This window comes from Salvia hispanica, chromosome 4 (genome assembly GCF_029641045.1).
Source record: "Salvia hispanica isolate PSC_SH4W2 chromosome 4, Shi_PSC_v1, whole genome shotgun sequence".
NCBI lineage: Eukaryota > Viridiplantae > Streptophyta > Magnoliopsida > Lamiales > Lamiaceae > Salvia > Salvia hispanica.
In genome coordinates, this window is record NC_142695.1 from 52581036 (window position 1) to 52594697 (window position 13662).

Below are 13662 nucleotides of genomic sequence, written 5' to 3' on the forward strand. Positions count from 1 at the left end.
TTATTTACCGTAGCTAACCTGTCCGGTCACTTTTTAGGAGAAAATCATGTATCTGAATATAGATTAATCAATCCTACCAACAATCAATTATTGACTTACCTTATGATTTTGGAATATTCACGGTGAGACTTTAAAGTTCGTATTTGAATCCAATAAAAATGGAGTAGTGATAAATTAACAAAAATTGTATATACAAAAGTGGACATTTTAGGTATTTTACATATAAAATAAAAATTATACCATTAATTTATTTAATGTGTTACAGATTTAACCTTTTGTGATCATTTAGGAAAGAATAAGTTTCTTAACATCAACATTTAATTACAAGTTTGAGGAAATGATTTACTACCTCTTCAAATCAATTCCATAATTTCTAATCAATTCTGTTGAATCATTTCTATCCAATTAGGTAGTAATGTACGCATAATTTCATGTCCATTAACAAAAAAGAGGACGTTTCTTGTCTTCATTCCATTTTTAAAAAATTAAAACTCACTCCCACAAACTAAATTATTTTTTGAATCGTTTTTCATTCAATTACGTGGATAATAATTACCAGGCATTTAATATAATAATTTATAAGGTTTTTATATAACCCGATGGGCTGACCCGGTAACCCGTCGGGCCAGCCCGTTAAGCCCGATTCATTATCGGGTTGCGATTTTTTGACCCTAACCCTATTATTTTGGCGGGTTTTTCGGGCCAGCCTATCGGGTTCGAACTGCACTGACATCCCTATGTATTACCGACTATAGTATTTTCTACCCTACGGTCTAAACCATTAACCACAAATGCATCTTATTTTATCAGTACAAATAATAATAAAAAAATAGTAATTAATGTGTATTACCCGCTATTTTCTACCTTAAACCATTAACTAAAAATGTAGGTTATTTGATATTACATGTTCGCTGGCATCAATAAATATTTCACATATTTAATAAACTAATATCCCATTTGTGCATATGTGCTATGCACAAATGAAGATATTTGAAAATATTTATTTTAGATTGTAAATTAATTAATAAAATTAGAAATAATATTATTATATAAAAATTATAAACAAATATTACTATTATTATAATATAATAAAAATTATGATGTAGAAAACAAACTTCATATTTAAAGCAATAAAATTGAATAGGAAGAACTGAGAATGTAAACAAATATTATTATTATTATATAATAAAAATCATGTAGAAAACAAACTTCGTATTAAGCTAATAACGATGAGAGTAAGAGAGTACCTGAAATTTGATCAAATCTCTGCAAAATGTTTAGCAAAGAATATAATGAAAAAAAGATAGAAATATATGGATTATAAGCTATCAAATGCCATATATTTATAGTAGAAAAATAGAAGTTAATTTCTTTCAAAATCTTTCTCTTCCACCTCGTTATAATTAAAATAAAAAGAATTAACTTCCTACAATCAAAACCTATAAATATGAAGAATAAAACCTCTCACTCACTCCACTTAATCACACATTTTAGCTTTTAATAAAATGTGTTTAAATGGCCTTTAACTATACATTTTCTATTTAATAATAATATTTTAAATTAAATGACAATATTGTAAATTTCTTCCAAACTCTTCTTTTATATATTGTATAAATATTGGAAAGTATTCAAGAATCGATTTGATATTTTTGATGTAGAAAACAATAAAAAAAAAAATGGATATACTACTAATGTCTGTTTCCTTCCTTTCCTCTTCCCACTAATATTTCACCAAACAACATAGCACTAATTAACCAAACCAATGCACATATTTTTTCTCATTGTTTTCTCCCAAACAAGAGAGAGAAATCAACAGACTTACTTATTACTCTAGACCGACAAATCCCCAAATTCATTAATCGCCATGGATTCTCAGATCTATGGCCTCTCTCTCGCCTTCCTCGCCTCCGCATTGCCGGCCCAACCAGCAAACTCCGCCGCTCAGATCAATTCCAATTCAGTCCTCGTCGCTCTCCTCGATTCGCATTACACCGAGCTCTACTTTGTACATATTAAATAAAATATTAAATTAATTCATAACCACGAGATTAAGAAAAATGGATGACCTAAATTTGATCTCTAGTTCGATCTTTAGGAATGATTCGACATTGATCACTAACTCTTGTAACTATCGTGCTATTAATGGGGTAATTGTTAACTACTTATTGCTCCATATTTTATGTATTTATATTTGTATTTGTTTATTTCCATTAAGTGAAGGAAGACTTCTCCATAGTTTTTAATTTGAAAATCACTCATATTAAAGGAGATTAATTATACTTCTGAGATTCCGTTTGTAATATTGCCGTTATCTATCAAGGTAATTTGCAATTAAATGTGTATGTTACAACTTATAATAGTCTCTCTATCTCTACAACTATATATATATATATGTATACATAGAAACATTTTTTGTATCCTTACGTACTATCATATTATCATTCGAAAATATTGAGCAAAAATGAAGAACGCAGCCCCCAATTTCATCACTAAGAAATTGACAACACTCTTCATGATAACATTTTTGCTGGTATCCTTTGGTAAATATATTAACGTATTCACACCCTTATCTATTTCTTAAAATTGATTTTTTTGCATATTAATCTGACAAAACAAATTACTTGGTTAAAAAAATTTTAATTGGTACTCCATTTGTTAACTAGTGTATTTCTTTTTTCTTTTTTTTATCAGATTGTGGGGTGATAGAAGGTCGTGAATTTCAATGCCAAGGAAAATGTGAAGATTTTTCTGATTGCAATGAGGTTTGCCAGAGGTTTGGGTTTGCATCAGGGATGTGTTATCCACCACTTTATCAATATTGTTGTTGCTCTTCTTGATTAATACTAGTACTATGTTCTACAATAAAATAATAAGATAGGAATGGTTATAATTATTTCTTTGGATGACAATATTAAAAACTTATTATATACATGTATTCGTTTATAATTTAGAATCTTAAAGTTTATTATTAATACAAGAATTGGATGTGATAACACAAAGAAATTTATTATGCACACATGCAGCCATTTTTATAACTTAAAATATTTAAAAAGATTTTATAATAAAATAATTGGATGCAAATGACTATTATTTTGTATTTTTTTTGAATGACACCACTAAGAAATTAATTATATATGAGTTTAATCATTTTTATAACTTAGAATTTTAAGAATTATTAAATAATAAATTAATTAGATGTGAATGACTATCATTATTTCTTAAGATGACTAAAAAATTATTACAATAGTCATTTTTATAACTTAGAGTTTTAAAGATTATTTATTAATAAAATAATTTAATATGAACTACTACAATTATTTAATTGGATGATAACACTAAGATTTGAATTATATGCACATATAATCGTTTTTACACTAAAAAGACTAACAAGAAGCGCAGTTAGAAAATTGGCTTCGAAAGAGAAAGAGGTTGTTGACGTGTGGGCTCTCGGAAAGAAGCTGGGTTTGTACGCTGAGAATGAAGAGGCGGTGCTGAAGGAATTACCGAAAGATGGGGCACCAAATCTGTTGGTGATTATGTGATTTACAAGAGATAAAAGTCGGGCATAATACAACCCAAAAGAAGGAATACAAAAGAACAAACTGAAACGAAATTATAATGGAAAAATCGAAACAGTAAAACTGTAAAAGGAATTTAGCCGAGTCGAGGAGGCCTCTTTCCGCAAGACGAGATACGCCCCGGTAGTGCTCTTCGGATTGGCGTTTCGTTCCCAAAGATAAAACGGCTACGTCTCTGATGAAGCAGCACCGCTATCAGCAGAGCTCCGGCGAACTGCATGGAGGAGAGGGCAGAGCTTTCGACAGAAAAAAAATGCAGAGAGGGAGAGAGCTTATGATGCAGAATGCTTTCTAGTGTTTGATGTGTGTAGAATGCATGGAATGGCTAGCCTATTTATAGGCTCGGTCCACTGCAGGGGGTCAACAGCCATGATGGCTGTCATCAATGCTAGACTGTAACGGTTGTCGGTTACGAGGCATTACAGAGCTGAGAGGCTGAATCTAGAAGCTTCTAGATTCGATCATGACGTGGACTATCACATATCAACCACGTTGGCTTACCGCGTCATACTGTCGAGGTGTCATCCCGCTTGGCTCGCTGACGTGGAAACGGTGGTGGTACAAAAAGAACTAGACCCACTAGCCTTGGGTCGAGCCCACGACCAGGCCCAAAGAACAGCCCAAAGACCACTCAAAGACCACTTGCCAAGGACACGGGCACGGGCTCGCGGCGGGGAGGGCGGCGGGCGTGTGGGCTCTTACAGCCCATCCTAGTCCACTATAATTATTACATGTAATAATCCTTCTTATTAAATACTAGTTTAATAAGGTTGTAACTTTCAATGTGGGATAATTAACTCTCTTAATTAATCACATAGCTTCTCTCATAGCTCATTTAATTAGTTTGCAATTTTGCACAACTTTAATCCATTATTTCTCACTCACCGGGAATCGGATTTGAGAAAATGAATATACCACGGTCATCTACTCCGAACGTAGATCGACGCTATATCATTTAATTTTGCAAAATTAAATATCTCGTTAAAATTATAATTGGTCAAAGTCCATTGACCGGGCATAGATTCCAACAAAATCTAGATACTAGATTGAGGAAAAGAGGACGACCAAGAAAGGCCAAACCATAAGCCCTGAGGAACGAAACCTTCAATAGGCTGATCCTCAAAGGAAGAGAAATTGGTGTTTTCAAAGGAATTATGGTTGGGTCTAGACAAGTGCCGATTACTCACCTCCAGTTTGCAGATGACACAATAATCTTTTCCCCTGCTGATGATGATTGTATCAACAACTACAAGAAGTTTCTTCGTTGTTTTTCCTTGATGTCTGGACTCCATGTCAACTTTAGAAAATCAGCCCTCATCCCGTTAAACTGCGAAGAAAACTAGATTCAAGCTACCAAGAGGGTCCTAAACTGTGGGGTAGCCAAATTGCCTATTACTTATTTAGGCATTCCCATTGGGGCTAACCCGAGAAAGATTCTTACATGGAAACCTGTTATAGACAAAGTGGAAAAAATATTAGCCCTCTGGAAAGCAAGAAGTCTCTCTCGAGCAGGCAGACTTGTTCTTGTCAAAGCAGTCCTCAACAATTTGCCGATGTACTACCTCAGCCTCTTTTGCATGCCTAAGAATGTAGCCAAACGTATAATTCATCTTCAGAGGAGATTCTTCTGGGGCAAAGAAGAAGGAGCTAAAGGGGGAAATCTGGTCGCGTGGGAGAAAATTCAGAAACCGATGAAACAAGGTGGTTTAGGTGTTGGAGATTTATACTTGAAGAATGCTTCCTTGCTTTTTAAATGTTGGTGGAGATTCATGGATGAGAAAAACGCCACTTTGGAAGCAAATCATTAAATCAAATCATGGTATAGAGCATTTTAACGACTTGCAAGAGAGACATGTTACGAGCCATAGTAGCATTTGGAGCCAGATTACAGATTTCAGAAGAGAGATCCAGGAAGTGAAAATGGTATTCGTGTGAAGCATGCTTGGGAGTGACAACAAATGGAAGTGACAGCAAATGGTATTCGTGTGAAGATTGGGAATGGGGCGCTCACGAGATTTTGGCAAGACCGTTGGGTGGGAAAGATCAGATTAAATGAGACGTTTCCTCGTTTGTTCTTGTTATCCACACAAAAGGAAGAGCTTATTGAGAAGATGAGGAGATAGGATGGATGTGTCTGGAGGTGGAACCTTTTATGGAAAAGGAGACTCTTTGTCTGGGAGGAGGAATTAGTGGAAGAACTCCTAATGGCCGTGAGTCTGATAGTATTGAAGGAAAATACGAGCGATGTGAGGGTGTGGTGTGAGGACAATCATACTTTATTTTCAGTTTCTAACTTTGTTCTGCAGGTTAATAAGCAAACGGAAAATGAGCAGGCAACAAATGAACCCGAACGACTAGCTTGGAAGAACCTCGCCCCCCCTCGTGCTCAGCTCCATGTTTGGTTGGTACTTCTTGGGCGACTCAACACTAAAGAGAGACTCTTCAGATTAGGAACTCCGAGGATTGAAGACAACTTATGCACCTTTTGCAAGGGTGAATCTGAATCGATCGAGCACCTTTTCTTCAGCTGCAAAGTTTCATCAAAACTGTGGTATTTTTCTTGTGACTGCTGGAGTATATCGATTTGCTTGCCAAAGGGACCAAAAGCATGCTTGCTCTCATGGCTTGGTGCCCCCTTCAAGAGGTTTGACAAGAAGATATGGATCTCCATGTTCTATGTCGTCTCGTGGACGATTTGGGACATCCAGAATAAAATAATTTTCCAAGACTTCACTCCAAACTGGGAGTTTGAAAAGAGAAAACTCTTGTGGCGACTTGGTACATGGGTGAGGGGTTGGTGCTCAGGATTCCCTTTTTCCCCTACACAAATGGCAGAAAACTTAAACGATGTTAGAGGCTGGCGAGACTTTGAAAGGAAAAGGAACTAGATGGAAGAAGGCTTTTGAGGTGTGCTTTTTTGTGGTTTTGTTACTTTTTCTTTCTTTCTTTTACTCCGATGTCTGCTTTTCTGTTGTTGGTGTCTTATTCTTGGTTGAGCTGGTGATGTGGCTTTTCGGTGAGGAATGGCTCGTGGTCGGGTTGCTGCCGACTTGTAGTGTTTCTTTGCTTAGCATATGGGTTTTTGGTTAGTGGCACATTAGTGGGAGGTTTCTACTTTGTTTTTGGTTGTCATTTTTGCTATGTTCGTTTGTGTTGTTATCGACTGTTTTGCTCGCTGTGACCTCAGCTTGAGCTTTTCTTTTGTATAAAAAAAAATAACATATAATTGTAAAAATGATTTAATAACAAAATAATTGGTTGTGAAACATAATTTAAAAGATAATTTAGTTTGTAAGAGAGAGTTTAAATTTAGTTTAAATTATGTAAGAAGAAATTATGCAACTAATGTATATTATTACACATTAAAGACTATTTTCTATTATTGTTTGTATTGATAAAATAAGATGTATAATAGGGTAAATGACAATTGAATAGCATGACTAAATGAAGTAATAAACTAATGAAATGAAGTTTTTCTAGAAGAGTTCATGTTTTAGATACTCCGCCTTTGAGGTTACGTAGTTGGTTGATCCATGATAGCATATGTGTTTCTTACATCCGTTAATTATGTTAGTTTCAGGCTTTGCCTGCTTTTCTTTACCAAAAAAAATTAAATGAAGTAATAGTATGACTGAATGAAGTAATAAGTTCATTACTACTGTTTGACGTTTAACACAGTTAACATTGTATTTCAATAAAAATGTCATATTTACTTCATTACTAATCTTCATTTGGTTCATTATTTATTGATATAGTCATTACTACTGCTTAACGTTTAACACTAAAATTTGTTGTATCATTAATGTATTTCAATAACATACTTCATTTAGTTCATTATTTAGTGAATGTATTTCATTATTTACTCCGGCAAGTTTTTATTGAATAAAAAAATTAAAAAATAAAAAATAAATAAAAATAAAACTTTTTATTAAAAAATAAAAATAAAAATAAAATACTCACTCCGCTCAGATTAAGAGTCACTTTTTGCCATAAAAGTCCGTCCCAGTTTAAGAGTTACATTTAGAATTTTTCCTATTTGGTCATACAATTTTACCACATTATTCATCAAAATTACATCAGAATGACATTATCTACATTAAAATATAAAAAAGTCAAAAGGGACCCACCTTCAATCATCTCACTTCATTTATTAAACACTCCACCATCTCACTTCATTTATTACACACTTCAACTCTTTCTTAAAATCTGAGTCACAACAATAAGTGACTTCTAATCCGGGACGGAGGGAGTAAAAAATAAAAAAAAAGTTAATTGAATAAAATATTGAATTAATTGTAAATTAGTTCTAACCACAAGATTAAGAAAATGGATGATCCTAATTTTGTCTCTAGTTCAGTCTTTAAGAATGGATTTTTCGATAATGAGACTCATAGTTACAAACTTACAATGCATATATATACATGATATATATGCCTTCTCTAGCTTTTAAGTGTTGCTATTTTGGAAATTAAATAGTTAATATTTTTATATAATTTTTACTTACTTTTAGTAAATGAACTCTATTTTCCATTGACTCATTTTTTAACTATAAAATTAATACTCTCTTTATCTGCCATTATGAGTCCCAGTTTACTATTTTAGTCCGTCCATCATTAAGAGTCCTAGTTCACTTTACTATAAATGGTGGATTGACTCTATATTCCACTAGTTCATTACACTCACATTCTATTACTATAAAACTACTAATATATAAAAATGAGTCTCGCATTCCACTATCTTTTCGCACTCACTTTCATTTACATTTTTTAATTATGATAGTACCACTAAATAAATAATGAAATAAATCAGTCTTTATATAGAAGATGGTAGATTTTGAATCAATCCATATCCCTGGTTACGTTAAAATGCATATATTATTCAATCCACAACTAAGACTAATCCCACATCATTAAATCTTAAAATGAGTGGATTGAGAAACTCATGAATTTCAATAAATAGTAAATAAAATATAAACAAAAGGGTAAAATAGTCAATCTATTATAACATAATAATTTCCACGACTTTTTTATATCAACATAATGTATTACAAACATAACACGGTGACGTGAGAATCTCTACGCAAGTAACCGAAAATATCAATACAGTTTTATTAATATTGTACATGCATTATATTAAAATTGTTTGATGCATTTATTGATATAAAATCTGTTTATCAACATATACGAAAATTGAAATAAAAATTACTGAATAAAATTTCTTCATCCGATCATCTTCAGAACATTTGCAATTAGGATCTCGTTAGAATCCTTACAAAATTACCTTTAATTTGATATATTTTTTACGAAGAAATAATTTAAATAGATATAGTTACGTGTTTTAGAGTTTTAAGATGATTGTGAGGAGAGGGAAAGTAATTCGTTTTAATTTAAAATATAATCAACTTAACATTATTTCAACCACTAAATATGAATGGTTAAGATTTGATTTTAATTTGGAATTGCTAATTTATTAGCTATTAATTTCAAATGTGGTCAATTCAATTCTTAACTTCTCAAGGTGTATTATTTTCATTAATAAACCCATCCGCATCTCCATATAGTCACCTTGACTTGATTACAATAATATACTCCGTAGAATATATGAATCAAGAAGAGCAACAACAATATTGATAAAGTGGTGGATAACACTTTCCAGATGCAAACCCTGACCTCTGGCAAAACCCATCGCAATCAGAGATATCTTCACATTTTCCTTGGCACTGAATTCCTTGACCTTCTATCACCCCACATTCTGCAAATCAAACAATTTTCTTAAAATAAAATAACGATCATCACATCTGACTAACATTTTTAACCAAATAATATGTTTTAAGAAATAGATAGGTTAACATATTTACCGAGGGATATCAGCAAAAATGTTAGCACAAAGAGAGTTGCAAACTTCTTAGTGGTGAAATTGGGGGTTGCGTTCTCCATTTCTGCTCAATTTCGAATGATAGTATGTGATGGTATAAAACACAATTTCAATGTATTACCACATTTATAGTATAGAGAGAGATACGTGTAATTTGTAGTAACATTTAATTGCATTTGCCTTTTATAGAAAACAACAATTTTATACATGCAATCGGATATTCACATTTAATTGCATTTGCCTTTGATAGAAAACGGCTATGATAATTGATACTACATGCACTTGGATTTTCTGCATTGTAATTAATGTTTTTATTTTGAGTAATTTTTCGAAAACTAAGGGACGGTCTCCTTTGACTTAGGTGATGGAGTAATAAACAAACACAAAACACGCAATTATAATAATAACAGTAATAATATTAATAAACAAATCTATCGCATAAATATCCATCCTCGTAATATTTTCCTTTAATTTCAAATAGAATAGTGTTTAGAGACATAATTTCTCCATGCCATAATACCCTTATGTTTTTTTTGCCATAAGTATAATTTATATATTGACTAATATATCCTTAACAATGCAATTATGGATAATTCTAATTTAGAGGATTTTAATGTAAAGAAAGTTTTAATTAATATGGTAAATTAAAGTGATGCTTAATTAATGTAACTATATACTTTTTCATATTTGGTATATTTTACAAGTTGTACAATTTTTCTCCTTATTTAAAATATTAAGAATTAAATAATTCACAATTAAAAAATTAAATCAAAGTTATGAAATTGTTATAATTGAAAATGTGAACTCAATTATTATCAATATAAAAGTATCATATATCAAATTGATAGAGGTTCGCAGTAACATTCCAAAATTAAGAATTTAATATTGAAAAATAAAAAGTTAATATTAAATTATAAAGTTCTTAAACTTGAAACCGCAAATTTAATTAGTATTAATAAATAATATATCAGATTTTGATTTGATGTATGTTATAGCGCATTGAGCCAATAACTCCATTTTATAAATAAATCATATATCTCGGTTCTACTGTAACGTTCAAAAAGTTAAGAATTTATAGAAAATGAAATCAAGAAAATTAAATAATTAAAATCATAATTATAAAATTCTTAAATCAAAACTCTCAACTCAATTAGTATTAACACATCATATATTAAATTCTAATTTGTTTTATAATATAGTGGATCAAACTAAGAACTTTAATATTTTATAAAGAACATGAGAAATTATGGACTATATAACGTATAAATAGATGGGTTAAGAACATGCAATTATTTATTTTATTGGGGTTCAATTAAAACATTCTAAAAATTAAGAATCAAGAAATTTAAAGTTTTGAAAAAAATATTTTTGAAATTTGCTCTAGAAGCTGCAGAGGGATCCGAATGGATCAAATAGGCAATTTTAATTTCCATAAAGAATTTTAATTTGGGAAGAAACAAAGCAAATGGAACTAAACAAATGTGTATTGTAATATGTAGGTGATAAAATATAGTAAATATTTTTTTATTGTTATAGAAAATTAGAATTAAGCAAATCGGAGAAGAAATAATTTGTTGATGGATGTTTATAATGGGAGAAGAAGAAAGTGAGAATTTGTATATATTATAATCGGAGACGATTGGGCAAGGAAGATTGGAGGAAGATGAGGACCTGAGTTGCGGAATGAAGGCTGAGAAGATTAAGAAGACTGATGCGAATTGGGAATTGGGAATAAAGGTATTGATAATACATGGATATACAGTTAGTCCATTACTCTATTCTCTAATGAGCCCAAATTTTTAACATTACAAAATGTAAATGACATTAGCAATCTATCAACTACTATTATATCTAAAATTTCGTTTCCAAATCCTAATAATATTCAATCGAGATGAATAATTACCATAAATATATTTTAATATTATACTTTCACTGTCCTTTAATATTCCCTCCGCATGTAAAATATTGTCTTTTTTGTCATTTACATCCGTCCGCAAAATATTATCCATTTTGTTTTTATCTTTTTAGGTAAATGAAATCTACTTTCCACTACAATCACATTTTATTATAAACTACGTGGAAACCACATTCATTAGTTTTTTTCTATTCACTTTTCTTTACATTTCTTTAAACTCGGGACAAGTCAAATGTGGACAATATTTCACGGACGGAGGAAGTATATGTTTCACTTTGACCTGCACAAATTATAAGAAATATAGAAAAAAGTGAGTAGAAAATGTTAGTGGAATGTTGAGTCCTCCCATTATATATTAGTTTTAAAATAAAATACGAGTGAAGTTAGTCAGTATAATATAATTTATAGTCAATTATCCCACCCTTTAAGGTGGCTACGAATCAACATGAAAAATAGTCATCATGTCCACTAATGGATATCCTTGGTCCAATAAAAGTAACATGGGGTTTATTATTAAAAAGTATAGTATAATTAATATGGAACGTTTCAAAATGGAAAATTGAGACACGTAATAAAGGATGATAGATGAAGGTAGTATTTATTAGTAATAAGTTCGACCCCCGATGATCGCTTTCTGGATCCGCCATACATTCCTTAATTAAAAGCATGACAAGCGTTCATTACTAAAAGGGTAAAATAGTATTTATGGAGTATAACATGAATTTAATTATAAATTAAATATAATCTTAAATTACCCTTTTAACCCTATTTTCCAAAACATTTTTCTTTCAAATAACATATTATTTGGCTAAGCTAGAGTGCAAAGGAGCTTGTGCTTAATTTTCCTTACTAAGATACCTACTAGTTAAAATTAAATTAAGCCCGGTTTAATTTGCAGTTTAGTGGAAAATTAATATGTACGATCACATAAATTTATATTGCACACTCTCAGTCAAATCCATATATACAAGTAATCTGGATAATCAGATCATTAAATTTCTCATATTTAATTTAATTAAATATTCATTAATAATTTAAGTAATTGCATTTTTTTTCTAAGAGTATTATAGTTCAAGAATATGATTTATTATATTGGAATAAATTTCGGCCAGTTTCATATAACAAATTCATTTTTAAACACCTAGAGGTAGGGCTAACAATTTTTGGCACGGCATGATAACACGACATGAATCCACACGAAATTAATGGGTATGTGTCAAAGCTTATTGGGTTCGTGTCCTTATCGTGTCAACACGATAATGACACGAAAACTTCGTGTCGTGTTCGTATTACACGTTAAGAAATAATATTAAGATATTATAATAATAATCATATTATTTTATTTTAAATATTTAAAATTTTAAAATTTAAATTTAAAATTTAATATTAGAAATAATATTTATAGATTATAATATTATTATTATAGTGTCGTTATTGTGTCGTGTCATATATGTGTTGTTATCGTGTCGTATTGACCCGAAGTGGTTCATGTTGTTAATGGGTTCGTGTCGTGTTCGTGTCTGAGGATAGCGGGTCGTGTTTGTGTTCGTGTTTGGAGTTTTCTTAACAGGTCGTGTTCGTGTTTGTTGTTATAGTGTTGTGTCGTTATCGTGTCGACACGATAACGACACAACACGCACGATTTGCCAGCCCTACCTAGAGGTGAAATACTCAACTCGTCTTCTATCACGACATGATTCAATGCAATAACAATCGTAGCACAACAAGACATTAATTATTATTACCCAAGATGCCACGATTCTTTTAATTAAGAAAAATCATCGCGTATGACAAATCAAAGTAATAAGTACTATAATTAATGTTGTAAACTCAATTTTACATGGAGTAGTACTTCATGATAACAATCAATAAGATTTTTGTTAGTGTTTAGTACTCCCTCCATCCCGAATTAGGAGTCCTATTTAGTTATGCCACGAATATTAAGAAATGTAAAGAAAAGTGAGCTGAATAAGTTAGTAAATTATGAGTCTAACTTATATAAATTAATTTTATAATAAAATATGAGTGAAATAAGTTGGTGGAATGTGGGAATTACGTATAATAAAAGTAAAATAAGACTCTTATTGTGGGATGGAACGAAATGACAAAATAAAACTCTTATTATAAAACGGAGGGAGTAATCAGCAAGAATAACTCTATCTCGCTACTCATAATATTAAGTATTGTTTCGCACTAGTGTCATTCATTACTCTAAGATTATGATACTTAATATACTATACACTACATCTTTTGCCTGTTTAGGTCGCGAAATTCATAATATTTTACTTATGCAAT

At 31.2% G+C, this 13662-nt stretch overlaps 1 long non-coding RNA gene across 1 annotated transcript; it reads right to left on the reverse strand.

Annotated features, from left to right (window-relative positions):
* Positions 1-9079: 9079 nt before the first annotated feature.
* On the reverse strand, positions 9080-9531 carry LOC148929412 (uncharacterized). The gene is made up of 2 exons (XR_016137691.1): positions 9436-9531; positions 9080-9329 (listed from the first exon to the last, which is right to left on the reverse strand). It is a non-coding gene; the product is annotated as an uncharacterized LOC148929412 (long non-coding RNA).
* Between the last annotated feature and the right edge of the window lie 4131 nt (positions 9532-13662).